Source organism: Ambystoma mexicanum, chromosome 6q, assembly GCF_040938575.1.
Source record: "Ambystoma mexicanum isolate Mex_15411 chromosome 6q, UKY_AmexF1_1, whole genome shotgun sequence".
Taxonomy (NCBI): Eukaryota; Metazoa; Chordata; class Amphibia; order Caudata; family Ambystomatidae; genus Ambystoma; species Ambystoma mexicanum.
Window position 1 is genome coordinate 1,597,319,708 of NC_090937.1, and position 17,820 is coordinate 1,597,337,527.

General features: G+C 47.7%; 1 protein-coding gene across 1 annotated transcript in view; it reads left to right on the forward strand.

The window, feature by feature from the left end:
- The window catches only part of LOC138516880 (uncharacterized), a 192,882-nt gene that overhangs the window by 89,782 nt on the left and 85,280 nt on the right, over positions 1–17,820 (forward strand). The gene's annotated exons all lie outside the window — the stretch shown is intronic.

Here is a 17,820-nt window from a genome sequence, read left to right on the forward strand (position 1 = left end):
TGTCTGTGTTGCTATGCGTATTTCCGCTGCCGACACTTCTTCTTGCTTGTAACCACGGTCAAGGAATTTCTTTCCCATTTCTTTGATCTCCTTTTCGTACTCTATTGGATCGCTCACCAATCTTTTCACACGGAGCATCTGACTGTATGGTAGATTTTTAATGAGGCTTGGTTGGTGAAAGCTTAGTCGTTGAAGTAAATTATTCCGATCTGTGGATTTACGAAAAATGGTGGTCTGATATCCTGTGTTTGTTATTCTGATTTCTACATCCAAGAAATGTATGTTTTCACAAGAGTATTCATGTGTAAACTGTATTCTTCTGTCTATGCTGTTGAGGTAATCAAAGAATTCAAGTAGTTCCGATTCGCTACCTTTCCATATTCCGAAGATATCGTCAATATATCTTATCCAAATCCCTAGCTGTTGTTGCCACCGTTGGTTGAGTAGAACATTTTCAGTTTCAAATTTGTGCATGAATGAGTTAGCGTAAGAAAGAGCCATGGAAGCTCCCATGGCTGTGCCAGCTACCTGTAGGTAGTAATTATCTTCGTATCTAAAGTACGAGTTGTTGCCAATGAACTCTAAGAGTGCCATTATAAATTCTTTCTGTGCTCCTATTTCATCCGCTTTAAGAAGAATCCACTCAACTGCTTCATTTCCTAGATCGTGTGGGATTGACGTGTATAAGCTTTTAACATCAATTGTGAAGCAAATGTTTCCAGAGTCAAATGGTGTTGAATTTAGATGTTGCAAGAAATTGGTGGAGTCTCTGATATATGTACTTGTTTTTTGTATAAGGGGTTGTAGGAAGTAGTACACATATTTACCAAGGGGTTCTAGGATGCTGTTTATCCCTGCAACGATAGGTCTGCCTGGTGGTTTTACTAAATCCTTGTGCACCTTTGAAAGAGTGTAGAAATGTGGTATCCGAGGATATGAGTTTGTCAAGAATTTCTTTGTATGATGGTTTATCCATGCCAGTTCCTCTGCTTTATCCAGAAGAATTCCCAAGTTCTGTCTGATTTCTGCTGTTGGGTCATTAGCTAGTTGTGCATAGGTGTTGCTGTCTCTGAGTTGTCCTTCGCATTCTTCATTATAGTCCCTCGTATTCAGCAGTACTAGACCACCACCTTTGTCTGCAGCTCTTATTGTAATGTTTGGATCACCATATAGATCTTGTATGAGTTTTAATTCATGTGGTTTCATATTGCGTCTAGTTTTAGGCTTGAAATGTATTTTTTCAAAATCTCTCGTTACTTGTTTTTGAAAAATATCTATTGATGGAACACTAATTGGTGGGATAAAGGTGCTTTTACTTCTGAACTCTTTCAGATCTTCTTTTTCCCTTATGCCTTCAGTTTCTAATTCCTCAAAAAATACTTTTAACTTAATTTTCCTAATTAGTTTGTATAGTTCAATTTTAGATTCAAATAAAGTGCTATCATATGTTGGCACAAAGTTTAGGCCTTTTTGTAGTGTCTGTAGTTCTTGGGTCGTCAATATCCTTGTTGACAAGTTTATCACGATGTTTTCTTTTGTTGTAACCTTGTGTTCGGTTTCCCTCTTTGTCTTTCTCTTCCCCCTTCTTGTTCGCCTCTGCCTTTCTCTAAAAAAGCTGTTCTTCCTCTTGTTGAGGCTTCTGAGGGTCTTGTGTTCCCTGAGGTTGTTGGCAGATTCTCTTCTTCTACATTAGTAGACTCTCTTTCTGTGTCTGTTCCTGAACTGGACGTTTCACTAATGTTCGTAGGTTTAGGTTTTCTTATTGGAGGACCATATTTGTCCATCCAGGTATAGACTTCATCCTTTAAATAATCGTATGTATCTCTTTTGAATTTTCGAATCTTTTTTGTTTCAAGCTCTGCCTTATATTCGGCTAGTTTGATATTTATTTCTTCCAAGATTATGTCAACCTCTTCCCTATTTATTGTTGCCACAAGTTCTTTTTCTATCTCTTGAATTTCATTGTTGAGATCTGCTAGATTATTTGCTAATTCTTGGATAGTCAGTAGTATGAGGTCCAGAGAGCATTTATTTAATATGGCCTCCCATTTCTTAACAAAGCTCTTGCTCTCTTTGCACAATGTCGGTCGTAGTTGTATTCTCAGCCCTCTTGGGATCCTTTGACTCTTGTGGTATCTCCCTAAGGTGATTGCATGCAATTTCCGATTTATTTCCTTACGTATCAGATGTTCCAATTGTTTAATTTGTTGTTTAGGATCTTGTGTCTTCTTACTGTTTGCTCCAAATCCACTGTCTTTGATTAACCCGACAACATCTAAATTCAACACCATCTGACTCTGGAAACATTTGCTTCACAATTGATGTTAAAAATGTTAAAAGCTTATACACGTCAATCCCACACGATCTAGGAAATGAAGCAGTTGAGTGGATTCTTCTTAAAGCGGATGAAATAGGAGCACAGAAAGAATTTATAATGGCACTCTTAGAGTTCATTGGCAACAACTCGTACTTTAGATACGAAGATAATTACTACCTACAGGTAGCTGGCACAGCCATGGGAGCTACCATGGCTCTTTCTTACGCTAACTCATTCATGCACAAATATGAAACTGAAAATGTTCTACTCAACCAACGGTGGCAACAACAGCTAGGGATTTGGATAAGATATATTGACGATATATTCGGAATATGGAAAGGTAGCGAATCGGAACTACTTGAATTCTTTGATTACCTCAACAGCATAGACAGAAGAATACAGTTTACACATGAATACTCTCGTGAAAACGTACATTTCTTGGATGTAGAAATCAGAATAACAAACACAGGATATCAGACCACCATATGTGGACTACTTCCTACAACCCCTTATACAAAAAACAAGTACATATATCAGAGACTCCACCAATTTCTTGCAACATCTAAATTCAACACCATTTGACTCTGGAAACATTTGCTTCACAATTGGTGTTAAAAGCTTATACACGTCAATCCCACACGATCTAGGAAATGAAGCAGTTGAGTGGATTCTTCTTAAAGCGGATGAAATAGGAGCACAGAAAGAATTTATAATGGCACTCTTAGAGTTCATTGGCAACAACTCGTACTTTAGATACGAAGATAATTACTACCTACAGGTAGCTGCACAGCCATGGGAGCTACCATGGCTCTTTCTTACGCTAACTCATTCATGCACAAATATGAAACTGAAAATGTTCTACTCAACCAACGGTGGCAACAACAGCTAGGGATTTGGATAAGATATATTGACGATATATTCGGAATATGGAAAGGTAGCGAATCGGAACTACTTGAATTCTTTGATTACCTCAACAGCATAGACAGAAGAATACAGTTTACACATGAATACTCTCGTGAAAACGTACATTTCTTGGATGTAGAAATCAGAATAACAAACACAGGATATCAGACCACCATTTTTCGTAAATCCACAGATCGGAATAATTTACTTCAACGACTAAGCTTTCACCAACCAAGCCTCATTAAAAATCTACCATACAGTCAGATGCTCCGTGTGAAAAGATTGGTGAGCGATCCAATAGAGTACGAAAAGGAGATCAAAGAAATGGGAAAGAAATTCCTTGACCGTGGTTACAAGCAAGAAGAAGTGTCGGCAGCGGAAATACGCATAGCAACACAGACAAGGGGAGACCTATTGAAAACAAAAATCAAAACGGATGATGAATCTCCCTTAGTTTTTGTATCAAAATACTCAAGACAGAGTAACCGCATCAAGACAATCATTAAAAAACATTGGAACACAATGACCTGTGACCACCGAGTAGAACACCTATTTAAAGACATCCCGGTATTCGCATATCAACAAAGCCATAATCTTAAGGATAAACTGGTAAAAACCAAACCAGCACACAAAAAGAAAACTACGAAAAGATGTGGTACCTTTCCCTGCCTGAATTGTAACAACTGTGGCTACATAATGAAAGGGGATACCTTGAGACATCCGTATACAGGAGAAACCATAAAATTAAAAAGTTTCGGGACATGTGACTCTGAAAACGTGATATACACTATAAAATGTCCCTGTGGTTTACATTACGTTGGCCAAACTGTGAGAACAGCTAAAACAAGATGGAATGAACACAGATCTTGTATACGCAATAATAACAAAACCTCGGCTGTGGCCAGACACTGGCAAGACAAGAAACATAACTTGGCACAAATACCTTTTGCTATCCTAGAGATAGTGGAAAAGAGAGATCCACATGAAAACTTCCAAAAAACAATGGATCAACGAGAAACCTTCTGGATTGACCGTTTGAGTTCTCTAATGCCTAAAGGAATGAATGAAGAGATTAACTATATGTGTTTTTTGTAATCTAGAATTTCCGATTTTGCATATATACTTACAGACGCAGGATAACCTTAGATGTACTCCAGGCATTGGTGCATGAGACCGATTTATCTAGACACTTGGATTAACATTTATACCCTTTTTGAATAATCATTGCATGCTTTAATTGTTTAGAAATCACTCTGGGTGAAAGACTGCTGCTTGCACCTGTAAATGAATAATAGTATAGCACATATATTATGAAATATACGTAACGTACCGTAGGAACCCATGTGTAATCACAAATAGTATGTCTAGCTATCCGAATTTGGAGTAACGCATAGGCATTGACAGCTCGACCTATTGCATATAGTGGAACAGAGGTTGCCATGGAGACATCCCTGCCCCAGGGTAATCACCCTGGGGTGGGGCGCGAGGCGTACGTGCTCCGGCAACCCGGTTGGACCACGGCGCCTCGCAACCGTCTCCATGACAACGTTTAAATGAAACACACAGGCGCCTGCGCGCACACGTCTCTCTACAGACCGCAGGACAACGCTGGAACTCCAGGTAAGCATCGGCGAACACTCGCCGCTCTCTACATTAGATATGACAAACAACATTAGAATGGCTGTCTAAACCGCCTATCTCTTCAACAGAGAGACGATGGACATATGCGCCTCGCTACGCATTTAAACACACACAGCTGCGAAACTAGAGAGAAAACGCCTTTAAAGCGATCAGGTAGGACTGGTTTCTGTCCTAAAAATCAATGCATACAAAACTTATAATGCTGAAACTAAATGGCGTTTGTTGGTTGTTTATTTTTCATCTGGCGGAACTATTGCATATACGTGGGACAATTCAAATGGTATGTGTGAATTTGTTAATATATTGTATTTAAACCGTAAAGTGTATTTAAATTAATGAATACATAATTATGACTAGCTTGATGATGTAATCAAGTGCCTTTATACAGCCCTGACGAAGGTTCAAACCGAAATGCATTGGCAGAATGTATATTGAAGGCAAAATTTGATCGCCCAACACAGTGCAATGTGAATCAATACATGAGAATGTGAATAAACATTCCTGTCTAAAAGTACATAGATATATTTGACTTTTCGTATTTGATTGAAATAAGATATCGAAGAAGGAATCGAATTTTTCGAAAATTTGCAGCCCTATAGAAGGGCCAACTGAGATGCGCCAGTTTTAATAAGGCAGAGTTGCCTTGTTTCTTCATTTGTGGTCTATTATTGTGCCATCATGTAGCAGTGAGGGAAAGAAAGGGTGGGTGCCCCTAGAAGTTGAGCAGGGAATACTCAGTTCATGCACATTGCCATTTCCAGGTGGTGGTTTCTACTTTGACCAATTTACAGCCCACATTGATAGTCAGTATTTCAAGAGCAGTCGAAGAACTTCGCTTCCTACCCCAGTAGCCTTGATTCACTTCCCCTCTTCTCTTCCCCCCTTAGGCTGGGTACATGGGATAAGTGTTCCACTAATGCCAAGGTATATTGTCCCGTTGATTTATACTGAGATTTGTGACAAGCGTCCCTGTGCTACTGGTTCGCACCTCCTGTGATCCTTCCATGCTAGCCCTCGTCCTTGAATTGGTCCTTTGGCCAGACATGTCGATTATTAGCAGTACCACCATTAAAGTTCCCACTGTCTGCTTCCAACCGCCCCTTAATGCAGAGCCTAAGACTGACACTGATTTTCTCATGTTCTAAGCACTTGCAAACACCTTGTGTATGTGCGCTATGTAAACTATCATATCATGTTCCCTCCCTGCCCAGCTGAGCTATGCAACACGGTGTCTGGCCGCTATATAAATGACCATTCCAATTCCAAACCTAGCAGCAGGCCAGCACAAACCCCTAACGGTCCCCTCTCCTTTACGTAGCGGCCTGTCCTGTACCCCTGGGGCACTCCATTTCCCCTAACCCCCAATGAGCATAGCCCCTGCTGAATACAGGGCTTGTCTGCTCCCCAACCCCCATGGATAGCACATCTGACGGTCAGCTTGCTCGTCTGTTCCCGTTAACCTTATCCCCCATCGACCTTGTTCCCCATTAGCCATGCCGGACAACCCCACCTCTGGTCCTTTCTCGCAGGTGCCCCCCTTCCCGTTGTCCCTGGCTGCACATAGTGCCGAAGATCGTGATCTTGCCACAAATTCCCTTCGCCGTGGCTTCAGTCACTTACACCCCATGCTTGCTCCTGATTCCCAATTCACCCCCAATGTAACCTTAACCGCCCCAACCATCACATCTCTTTGGTTTGTGTCCTACCCAACCATCGCCTGCTGTTGCAACTCGCAATTGCCCACTATCTCCTTTCCAAACAACCTGATATGGCCAACTAATTGATTGTGACTTTTCGTGTAAACCTTTGCACACAGCTCCCTCATTTCCCATTGTGCCGAACTTGGGACCAATAAAGTAGTGTACATTTGCACTGTACACCACGACATCTCCTGTTTCCTAAGCGGTCCATGCAGCATGGTGCCCCCTCCTCTGAACAAGTCTGAACACTTTGCGAGTCTGTACACACACCTCGGCCCCTGTGGAGAAAAAACATGGCATACATGGCCTAATAAACCTAACTGGGCCCCCCACAAAGAAGGCCCCGTTTACCAAATCCGACATGCGGCGACCCACGCATGGCAACCAAATGTGTTCGAACAAAGTAGGCCATTCCTGGTGAATAAAGAACTATCCCCCAAACCTTCATCCTTGTTCCAACAACGTGCCAAACCTTCCGCATTTAACTCATGTTGACCACTGTAAATGCAGCCTCCCGTACTTACCACCCTTCAACCGCCTCGCCCCAGCGTAGGCCCAACCCCCAAAGGCCCCAACCCATGGCACTTCCAAACCCGCGCTTACCAGGTGTGCTGCCCCATTCAAAACCCCAAGCTCGGCCTGTATTCTATACTGTGTTAGTGGCATCCTCAAATTAGCACTCTAAAATCGCCGCCCCCCCATGACTAACATCAATCCCCATTAGGAATTCCCGGTGCCCCATACGTTTGCAATAACCGCCCACCAGCTCTCACGAAGGCTAGGGGGTTCGCGGCACTATATAAATCCCAAACTTTTCATTGCACTTGGGTACGCGGCGCCAGAGCATGGTTAAACCAAACCCATCCCTGGTAAACATTACGAGCCCTGTTCCTCCTAATCGCAATCCTTCATCCCACCCCCCCTTGCTGACTTCGTTCGCTATCATCGCAACTGTGCATCTTCAGTATTTGTAATGGCTTCAGTTCTACAATGCCGACTTGTGGTCCTTTAAGGCGGTGTCAAGCTAACTTTCCTCAGCGGTCCCTGCCGCATGTCGCCGCCTTCCTTTTGTGTCTTTTGCTCCCCCCTCGCAGGGCGGAATATACGCAAAATTCTGACCCCCTCCCCCACCCGTTGTGAGCTTGTGGCGATCCAAGCAAGAACCCCCCCACCCTGCCACGTTGCCACGCGCAAAGACAAATTGTACGATATCACTACAAACAATGCGCCCTAAACCGCTGCACCACAACAAGTGTGCGCGCCCTCCGTTGTGCTTCCGCGCCCGAGGGCCGCGCTGTGTCCAGCTGGCTAAAAGGGTGGTCGCATTACCGTGGTTGCCCCAAACACGATGTCCGACACACACAGGCATAGGGCAATTAACCAACACGCAGTGATAAACAAGACTCTCCTTCCCCCGCTCCATATACCAGCCCCCATCCCAGCAATGCCCTTCCCGCCCCCCTGTGTCCGAACCTTGCCCAACCCTCTGCTTACCCCAATCGCACCTAGGTTTGGCCCCCAAGCGCTGGTGCCTTGGCAGCCGACCCCACGACATTCGCCTTAGTGAGTCAGCCCCTGTTCCCGCCCGCAATAAAAACGATCCCTCAACCCATTAAGGATCCCTTAAGCAAGGGACAAGTCACAGCCCTTATCCCGCACCGTGGCAACCGCTTAGATCCACCCCCCATGGCCACATTACCCCCCTGAAACAACGTCTGCATGCCAACGATTGTCAACCGATCCCCCTTCATTCTTAGGCCCTTCCGCTGGGTTTAACATTAAGCATCCAGGGCCCCCCACCCTCGTAATCATGCCTTTAAACGTAACCCCGCCATACAGTGCCTGGTACACCAACCCTGAGTGACCCCATTAGACATGAATTCAAAAACTTGTGTCACAATGCTCAATCTCTGCCTTGCCACGTGGCTAACTACTGTTTAGCACAGCCCATCACCCGTTTTAACCAGTTTTAACCGTGTGCCCAGGCGCAATATCCTAACTCTGACCCACCTTCCAACAAAGAAAACATCGTCAGCCAAGTTTCAACCTGAGGCGACCAATGCACAGCACGCCCCGTAGCCACCTTTGTTACGAACCAGGTAGGCCATGCCTGGTAAACACATAACTTTACCTCACAAAGCGATGCCCACACAGCCTTTCGCAATTAACTCATTCTGACCACTATCCCTGCAACATTCCGCCATGCAACCGCCCTGCCCCAGGGTGGTCCCAACGTCCCAAAGCCCAAACCACTGACCAACCCGCATTATGAACTACATTACCAACATTTGGTGCTTAAAGACAGAAATAAAATTAACCGCGCCCTCCCAGCGCACGAAGCAGTAACGCAATTACCTCCCTGTAAACACTAAACCTACAAATGTTTTATAATCCTTGCACTGCAACCCCTTTTAATCCAGCGCGATCGAAACTGTTCAAACCACTACCCTCCCCCCCCCCCCCTTGGCAATCAAACATGTAAAACATTACCGGTCAGCATAGCGGTGAAAGAAGCAGCAAGACCCCGTGAGGACAGGAGTATTCCTATCCGTCATCCCGAAGTGCGGTTTCCCTCCATACGTAGCACTTAACATGCAAAGATAAACAACGGAACCCGACGCCCGTAAAATCCTTCCATTAGCATTGCCGCCTCTTACCTGCTGCTGCATGCCCCAATCATTCAAGAGCCCCACCAGCCTGCCGATCCTTGAATTGCTGCTCCATCGCCCACCCCTTTCCCAGTTAACCCTGAGTGCTGAGGGCTGCCACCATTCCGCATCCAATGCCCCCCAGCTTGAATTACACTCCTAGGTAACGATTAGCCTTTCCCCTCGTGAGTGCGGGCAAACATGCTCACTCCCGTGCTCCAACTGAACTCCCATGCCCCTGCTCTAGAGACAATTTTGGACAACCCGATCCCGGCCCCTGCCCATTCCTTGCAAGGCCTCCCCGCCCCGTTCCCAAACTGTGCTTCTCATTCCCCTGCACGCCCCTTGAATGCTATATGCAGCCACTACAGCAGTCTCCTTAAGGTTGACTGGGTGAAGCCGCTCCCGTGGCAAACCATTTGCCCCACCAGGACCACGCTGCGCGTGCTTTCGCGCCAAACGTTACTTTGTCCTAGGGGGTGCCCAACACTAGCGCCTGGTCTTGTGGGACCGACCACCTTGCTATACCCCTTTCTCCTGCGCCCCTACTTACATGTGGTCTGTTGCACCCACGGGATTCCTGCGCATCACGGCTCCCCTTACGCCCCCCGCGGCCTGTTTGCTGTGATTTTGCCGAACCGCATTCCTCCGTGAGTGGAGTAATGGGTACTGCGTTCACTCCCCCCTCAAAACCCAATGCTCCTCGGCCCCCCTCCGGAGTCCCCTTCAATTTTGTTGACAAGCCCGTCTCCTCCTTGAGCCCCCCTCGCCCTACACCGATTTGGCATCCCCTCGGTTAAATCCTGTTCATGGGGCCTGGTTCATATTTCCGCCGGAACTGTCTATGCCCCGCAATTATGCTCGTGAAATTCTAAGAGAGGCACGTTGCAAACCGCATCGTGGCCCCCTTCCCTAACTGTTTCACTGCGCATTGCAGCCGCCCCTTAAACTTGCTTCGCTCCGAAGCAGCATACCCTCTCCTCTCCTCTTCATGCCTTGGCCGCCCGCATTCTAACCTGGCACGCCTTCGAACCCTGCCCCACTTTTGCTTCTCAAATTAACTCAGTACCTGAATTTGCAATACCACTGCACGCCCACGTCTTTCCTCCACCCGCTTGCACGATCCTCCTTCTGGAACAAGGAATCACCGGCCTCACGAACGCTGGAAACTCCTTCTGGCTTCAACCACAGCAGCAACTTTGGCCGGGAGTCGGCAAGGAAGAGGCCCCACTTTTCCTGGGCCGTTTGTAGCGTCTCTGCCTGGGGCACGCTGGCCAGCGTCGCTGTGGGATTGCGTCATCCCCCTGCCCCCTCGTCCCCCTTCTGGGTGGGGAACTGCTAAGCTCCACGTACCGACTCCACTTCCGCCGTGCCTCATGAGGGAGTCGCCACTAAGGGAGCCCGTCCTTTCCCCCTGTGGTGTCGCCACTCATGTCTGTTATTAGAGGATGAGTCCTCTGTCTGTGTCTGTTATTTGTGGGCTGCAACCCACGTGCGTTAAGGGGTAGGGTTTACCGCCCAAGGGCAGTTCGAGTCTGGCTGTGATGCAGTAAAGACGTGTTGCACCCCAGCTCTGTGTCGGCCTCATCATTGTGTGAATGGATGAGTGATCGATGACCTAGCGTGAGGCGGTCCCCATGGAAGAATACCACATTGGCGACGAGGCGGACACGAGGTACCACCGTGCTTGCCATCATCAGGTCCACCGTGCTCGTAGTGTATTGTCTGACACCACTGGAGGCGCAGGACCCAACCTGTCGGGGAAGTCCGATACTGTGGGTTGGAGCGCAAAGGCTCCCCACCGTTGGGACAAGCCCCCCTGCGCGAGCATCTCCCGAGTTCTGGCGCACACACTTCCTGCGGGTGGAGCGGCCGCGACGGCTCCCCGCATGGCGGATCATCTGGGCGGTGGAGAACGGATTTTCTCCCGCCAACGGCAACGACAGCGAGGCCCATCCTGCGCACGCTAAAACACCGGCAGGTAGAGCAATGACTCCCTGCTCACGCATTCCGGGCGGTAAAGGAGCACTGGCCTCCCGCTGACCGCAGCGAGCAAAAGACGAGTGGTGGAGGCACGAACCTCCTGCTCCAACGAGAACGCATCAAGGGGTAAGCACAGTCGCTCCCCTTTTTCCCCTCCACAAGGCCCAACGCGCACTAGGCCTCACAGGCCCGCCAACACGCGGCACAGCCCCCCCCCAGTTGGCACGCAAAATTGCAACGCACAAGGGGGGAAAGCGCCTGCAAGCTGCCTACATACTAGAGCAGCGCCATCGGCTGGCGCCAGGGCCCCACTGCACTAGACCAGAGAAACTTCCATCCTGTACATCCATAGGAAAACGCAAGTGCAACGTCATTTCATGAGCAGCTCAGAAGGAGAATCACTAACAGTTCCAGTGACTCCAGCCAGAACAGGACACCGGAAAATGACAGACAGCCCACTAGCACAGCTTCCAGCAAATTTCGACCTCACTGACACCGGCACCCTTGGATCAAGGTAGAAGAGGTGGCTGAGAGACTTTGAAGTATGTTTAAAAGCGGCAGGTACATTAGAGGATGAACAAAAGCTCAACCTGTTAAACCATGCCGTGGGACCGAACGTGCGAGACATTTTTGAAGAAATACCAGAAGGCAACATAGATACATACGCTAAACTGAAGACAACGCTCACGGAATACTTCACACCCCACACAAACGTGGACTACGAACGACACATATTCCACATATTCCACACTACCAAACAGAACAAAGGCGAAACCATAGATGCATTCGTCATGAGACTTCGAGCAAAAACGAAACACTGTAATTTCAACAACTACTCCAACGAGGAGGCCCTCAGGTCACAAATAATAGTGGGGTGCGAAAGCGCTGACTTCCGCAAACGACTGCTGCAACAGCCGCTCAACCTAGAAGAAAACCTACGCCTGGCGCAATCTGATGCTGCTCTCGCCGCACAAGTCGAAGGTCTGGACGACATAAAGATCACCCACGGAAAACACGAGAGCCTCAACAAGCTAAAAGGGACGGTAAGAAACAGTGACCCTTTCTGTTACCGGTGTGGACATGAATACCCCCACGAAGGAACATGCCTTGCAATGGGTCAGTACTGCTCTCCATGCGGCGGGGAAAACCATTACAAGGCCGTATGTTTAATCTTCTGCAGCAAAATGAGAGAGGCGGGAAGAAGCAACAAACCCTTAATAGAACCAGAACAAAACCAGCTGACACCCAACCACCACCGGGGAGCATACCAGCCCCATGAACAAGGGCGCCACAAACACCATGACGAACAACCGGAAAGAAGGCAAGACAGAAGAGACTGGAGGGAGAGCAAGACCCTAAACCCCAAAACAAGGAGAAGACCCCAAAGGTATGTACAGTGCCCCATTGAGCAGTCACAGTCTGACAGTGTGTCAAGCGCAGATGAGAGGGCCCATCGACCAGAAAGACACCCGGAAACGCAGCGGAAAAAGGGATATCTATACGCACTAGGAAATAGTACAGCAAAAGAACATAGCCCTATACTCATAATACAAGTGAACCAGATGGCGGCTGAGTTTCTAATTGACACAGGGGCGGTAATCAGTGAGAAGGTCTATGAAAGCATACCAAACGCCCCTCACCTACAACCAGCTCGAACACTTATCTATCCCTACGGCTCAAAGACCCCCATGGCATGCAAAGGATTCTTCATGGCATCGTGTGATATAAAGAGCATGAAAAAAATATCCCCATGCACGTGCTGGAAGCGGCCACTGAGAGCAGATGCATACTGAGCTATCAAGCTGCCATAGAGATGGGACTCATCCACATATTGTATCGCCTCATGGTACACAAATATCTAGACCCCACAGCAAGCATAGACCAAGTCTTTCCATCACCATTCAAAGGCCTTGGCAAATTAAAGGACAAACAGATCGAACTCCACATTGACACCAGTGTCCCACCCGTAGCCCAACACTACCAGGGAATCCCCATTAACATTCAAAAACAAGTTGAAAACGAACTGACCAAACTGCTGGAGGCAGACATCATTGAGCCAGCAGAAGGCCTCACCCCATGAGTCTCTCCCATCGTACCTGTGCCAAAAAGAGACTCCCAAGACATCCGAATATGTGTAGATATGAGGAGACGAAATGAGGCCATTCTAAGGGAACGCCACCAAGCCCCTCGAATAACTGACATGGTGCATCTCTCTAATGGGGTGACCGTGTTCTCAAAACTGGACCTAAACAAAGGGTATCACCAGCTGGAACGCAAGAGCACTCGCTATATAACAACGTTCGCTACCCACCTGGGACTTTTCCGTTACAAGCGACTAAGCTTTGGGGTGTCATCCGCGGCTGAAATTTTTCAAGCAGAAATTCACAATGTCATCAAACACGTGCCAAACTGTTTGAACTATAGTGACGACATCCTGGTCTTCGGCCAAAACCAAGAATAACACGATGACACGCTAATGAGAGTGTGCATGGCCTTAGAAGACGCACGGCTCACACTACACAAGGAGAAATGTGATTTTCGTAAGAAAACACTCCGTTTCTTTGGACACATATTTTCAGAGAAGGGCATAACACCAGACCCAGAAAAAGTCAGTGCGCTCCGAGAAGCCAAGCCGCCCACCACCACCTCGGACCTCAGGCCATTCTTGGGACTTGCAAGTTACTGCACCAGATACATAAGAGATTTGGCCTCCATCAGCGAACCCCTCCGAGCACTCTCCAAGCTCAACACAGATTTCGTCTGGTCACCTCAATGCCAAGAGGCGTTTCAAATCATCAAGGACCGCATCTCCGACGCCCGAAACATGGCATACTTTGACCCCAAGAAGACCACAGAACTCATCGTTGACGCCTGTCCAGTTGGCCTAGGCGCCATTCTAACACAACTGGACGACAGAGAGGAAAGCGGAAAGCACATAATATCCTATGCCAGTCGAAGCCTCTCTAAAACCGAGCAAGCCTACTCTCAGGCAGAGAAGGAAGGTTTGGCCATGGTCTGGGCCTGCAAACATTTTCACTTGTTCCTGTATGGAAAGCCTTTTGTAGTTGTAACGCACCATCAGGCCCTCATCTTCATATATGGCAACCCTCAGGCAAAAATGCCGCCCAGGATAGCTCAATGGGCACTTCGACTACAAGACTATCAATTTACCATCACACACAGGCCAGGGAAAGATCAGAACCCTGCAGATTTTCTCTCAAGACATCCAAAGGACACATGCGGACCAGAACCCTCCATAGCCGATCAGTACATAAGATATGTCATCCACAGCAACACGCCACAAGGACTCGACATGGATCACATAACTCATGAGTCGAACTCTGATCAAGGGATACAAATCATTCTACGATGCCTAGAAACAGGGCGATGGAAACATGCCAAACAGATTCGAGAGACAATGAATGAAGACATAAAACAGGACGTCACATGCTTTCTAGCCGTGAAAGAGGAACTCGCAAAATCAGACGAAGGGTTGCTGTTAAAGGGCACCAAGCTCGTAATTCCGCGCAGCCTGCGGCAGAAAGTACTAGAACTCGCCCATGAAGGACACCGAGGGATCGTATCTACCAAGAGGATGCTAAGACAGAAATTATGGTTTCCGCAACTGGACACCTTAGTGGAAGAACTACTGCAAGACTGCCCTACCTGTGCACTTGTAAAGCCACACACATCACCTGAACCCCTGAACATGACCTCACTGCCTGAAGGAACATGGGAGGAAATAGATGTCGATCACAGAAGGGGGAGAATACATTCTGGTAGTAGTGGATGAATACTCAAGATACCCCGATCTACAGTCCCGTCCACATCATCACATCATACCATGCCCGCCCTAGATCGGATGTTCGCTACCTACGGAGTACCCAAGGTAGTAAAGTCCGACAATGGACCTCCGTTCACGGGGCAAGACTTCCAAAGATTTGCAGAATACATGGGTTTTCGGTACAGAAGAGTGACACCTTTATGGCCACAAGCGAATGGTACAGTAGAAAGGTTTATGAGTAACATTAAGCACACCACACAAATTGCACGCATCACTGGAGAGCCAGTTGAGAAGTTGCTATACCAACTCATGCGAGACTACAGAAATACGCCACACAGCACCACTGGGAAAACACCATTGGAAGTGATGTTTGGGCGAATGATTAGAACACGAATACCACATGTGGCAGCTGATGAAGATAAATATGAAAAGGACACAGAAATGAGAAAGAAAGACAAACACATGAAGGAGAACATGAAAAGGACCGCGGATACCACCCGACGAGCCAAAGCGTACGACTTAGCACCAGGAGACCTGGTAGTGGTCCGGCAACCTCGGCATCAGAAAAACATAGCCCCGTTCAGCGAGGAACCACTCATCATCGTCAAAAAGAAGGGATCACTCATCACTGCGGAGGGAGACCGTAGGTCCATAACGAGAAACTCATCTCACTTCAGACGGATGCCGAGAGCCCCAGTCGTGGGCGACACAAACCAGAGTGACGATTTCACTCAATGGGATACTCCTTATGAAGGAGACAGAGAAGACTCTGAAGGAGACATGGCACACAAGACCTGGACAGACCCGTCGGTCAGAGCAGATTGTCGACCAACGAGAACGAGAAAGAAACCCCATCGCCTCATTGAAGAAGTGAACTGAGGGCAGGACTTAAAGTTTAGTGATGGGGGGGTGTGGTGTTGCCACTCTTGTCTGTTATTAGAGGATGAGTCCTCTGTCTGTGTCTGTTATTTGTGGGCTGCGACCCACGTGCGTTAAGGGGCGGGGTTTACCACCCAAGGGCAGTTTGAGTCTGGCTGTGATGCAGTAAAGAAGTGTTGCACCCCAGCTCTGTGTCGGCCTCATCATTGTGTGAATGGATGAGTGATCGATGACCTAGCGTGAGGCGGTCCACGTGGAAGAATACCACACCCCCAGACTCGAGTCACTTTCCGGCATGCGTCAAGGCCAAGTCTTATCTGGGCCGTTAAATCACGTAAGCGAAACGGAAGGCACAGACTAATATTGCGGTCAAGAGGGCAGTATCCACGGACCTTATTGACCGTAGCTACATTGCGTTGTGGTTTGGAATTTGAAATGTTCTATAACTGTTTCCCTTGGCTGGGACAGGGGCGAAGCCTCGCACCGCCACTGGAACTAAAGGAGGTACCTCCCGCAGTCTTCCAGCAGCATTCCTTCTGCCCAGGGGTATAGAATACATATAACACGTACTGTGTGTAGAGGTCAAAAACACTCTGGTATTCCCCAAACTTGGTGCGATGCAATGCACTTGCGGTCTCCTGCAACCGACGCATACCCCTGTTGGTAAGCTCTAGGCCATGCCCACCAGAGTGTTCCTTGCATGGGGAGGCTACCTTCAGTGGGGCTTCTCCCGTCGTGTTCACTCAGAGTAAATGGCTAGAACTTGATGGTGATGTTAATATTAACTGCTCCCACTTTGCCAGCCACTTTGCGGCCGCTTCGTGGTACGTCTGTGGTTAAGTATGGGAGGTGGGGGGTGGAACACGTCCGCTCGACACAGCGTCCCCTCGCTTGTTAAAGCGATACAGCTCTTTTGCTGGTCCTCGCCGCAGATGTCAAAGATACACAAAAAAACAATGTCAGTTTCATTGAGAATGGAAGAAAAGCATTCTCCTGCTGTAACTGCTCCCACTTTGCCAACCACTTTGCATCCGATGCGCGGTGTGTCTGTGGTTTAGTATGGGAGGTGGGGGGTGGAGCACGTCTGCTCACCACGGCGTCCCCTTGCTTGTTAAAGCGATACAGCTCTTTTGCTGGTCCTAGCCGCAGATGTCAAAGATACAAAAATAAACAATGACAGTTTCACTGAGAATGGAAGAAAAGCGTTCTCCTGCTGTAACTGCTCCCACTTTGCCAGCCACTTTGCGGCCGCTTCGCAGTGGGTCTGTGGTTAAATATTGGAGGCGAGGGGTGTACCATGTCCGCTCAACACGGAATCTCCTCGCTTGTTAAAGTGATGCAGCTCTTTTGCATATATTCTTTTTTGTCTATGTGCGTCAGGTTGATAGGTTCTGCCTGCTGGTAACCATCCCAAGGGAAATGCCAGAGCGGAGGGAGGGCCTTTACCGAGGGCCGCCATGCAATTTCTTAGTCAATAATGCCTTCACTTGTGGGAAGAAACCACTCAGGGTGGCATTGGAAGGTCCTTTCTATTCTATGCCACTGAATCTAGTTTTGTCATTAGCACCAGGAATTGACCGGGGGTGATAATGGCAATTAGTATTGAGGAAGAGGGAGGGGTGCTTTTTCAACAAAACAACAATCAAGAAGGCAGATGTGATAATAAGAAAGCCTGCTCTTGGAATAGACACGCCATGTTCCCATGGAGACCAGCAGTTGCAGGGATGAAGGTAAATTCAGCAGCTAAGTCAAATGTGGTTTTATCCTTACTATTAAGGTGGGGGAGATTGCTCGGGACTAGGGAGTAGGGATAGCGTGACAGATTACCCAACAGCTTGCTCAGAATGCAGTCCTTTTCCATAGGATTCAGCCTGCATTTTGAGCAACATGGTGTTTTGCACCCCCCATCCCCGCCTGCTATGAGCCAGTGTAGTCCAAACACCTTGTGCTCTTCACTTTTATTTT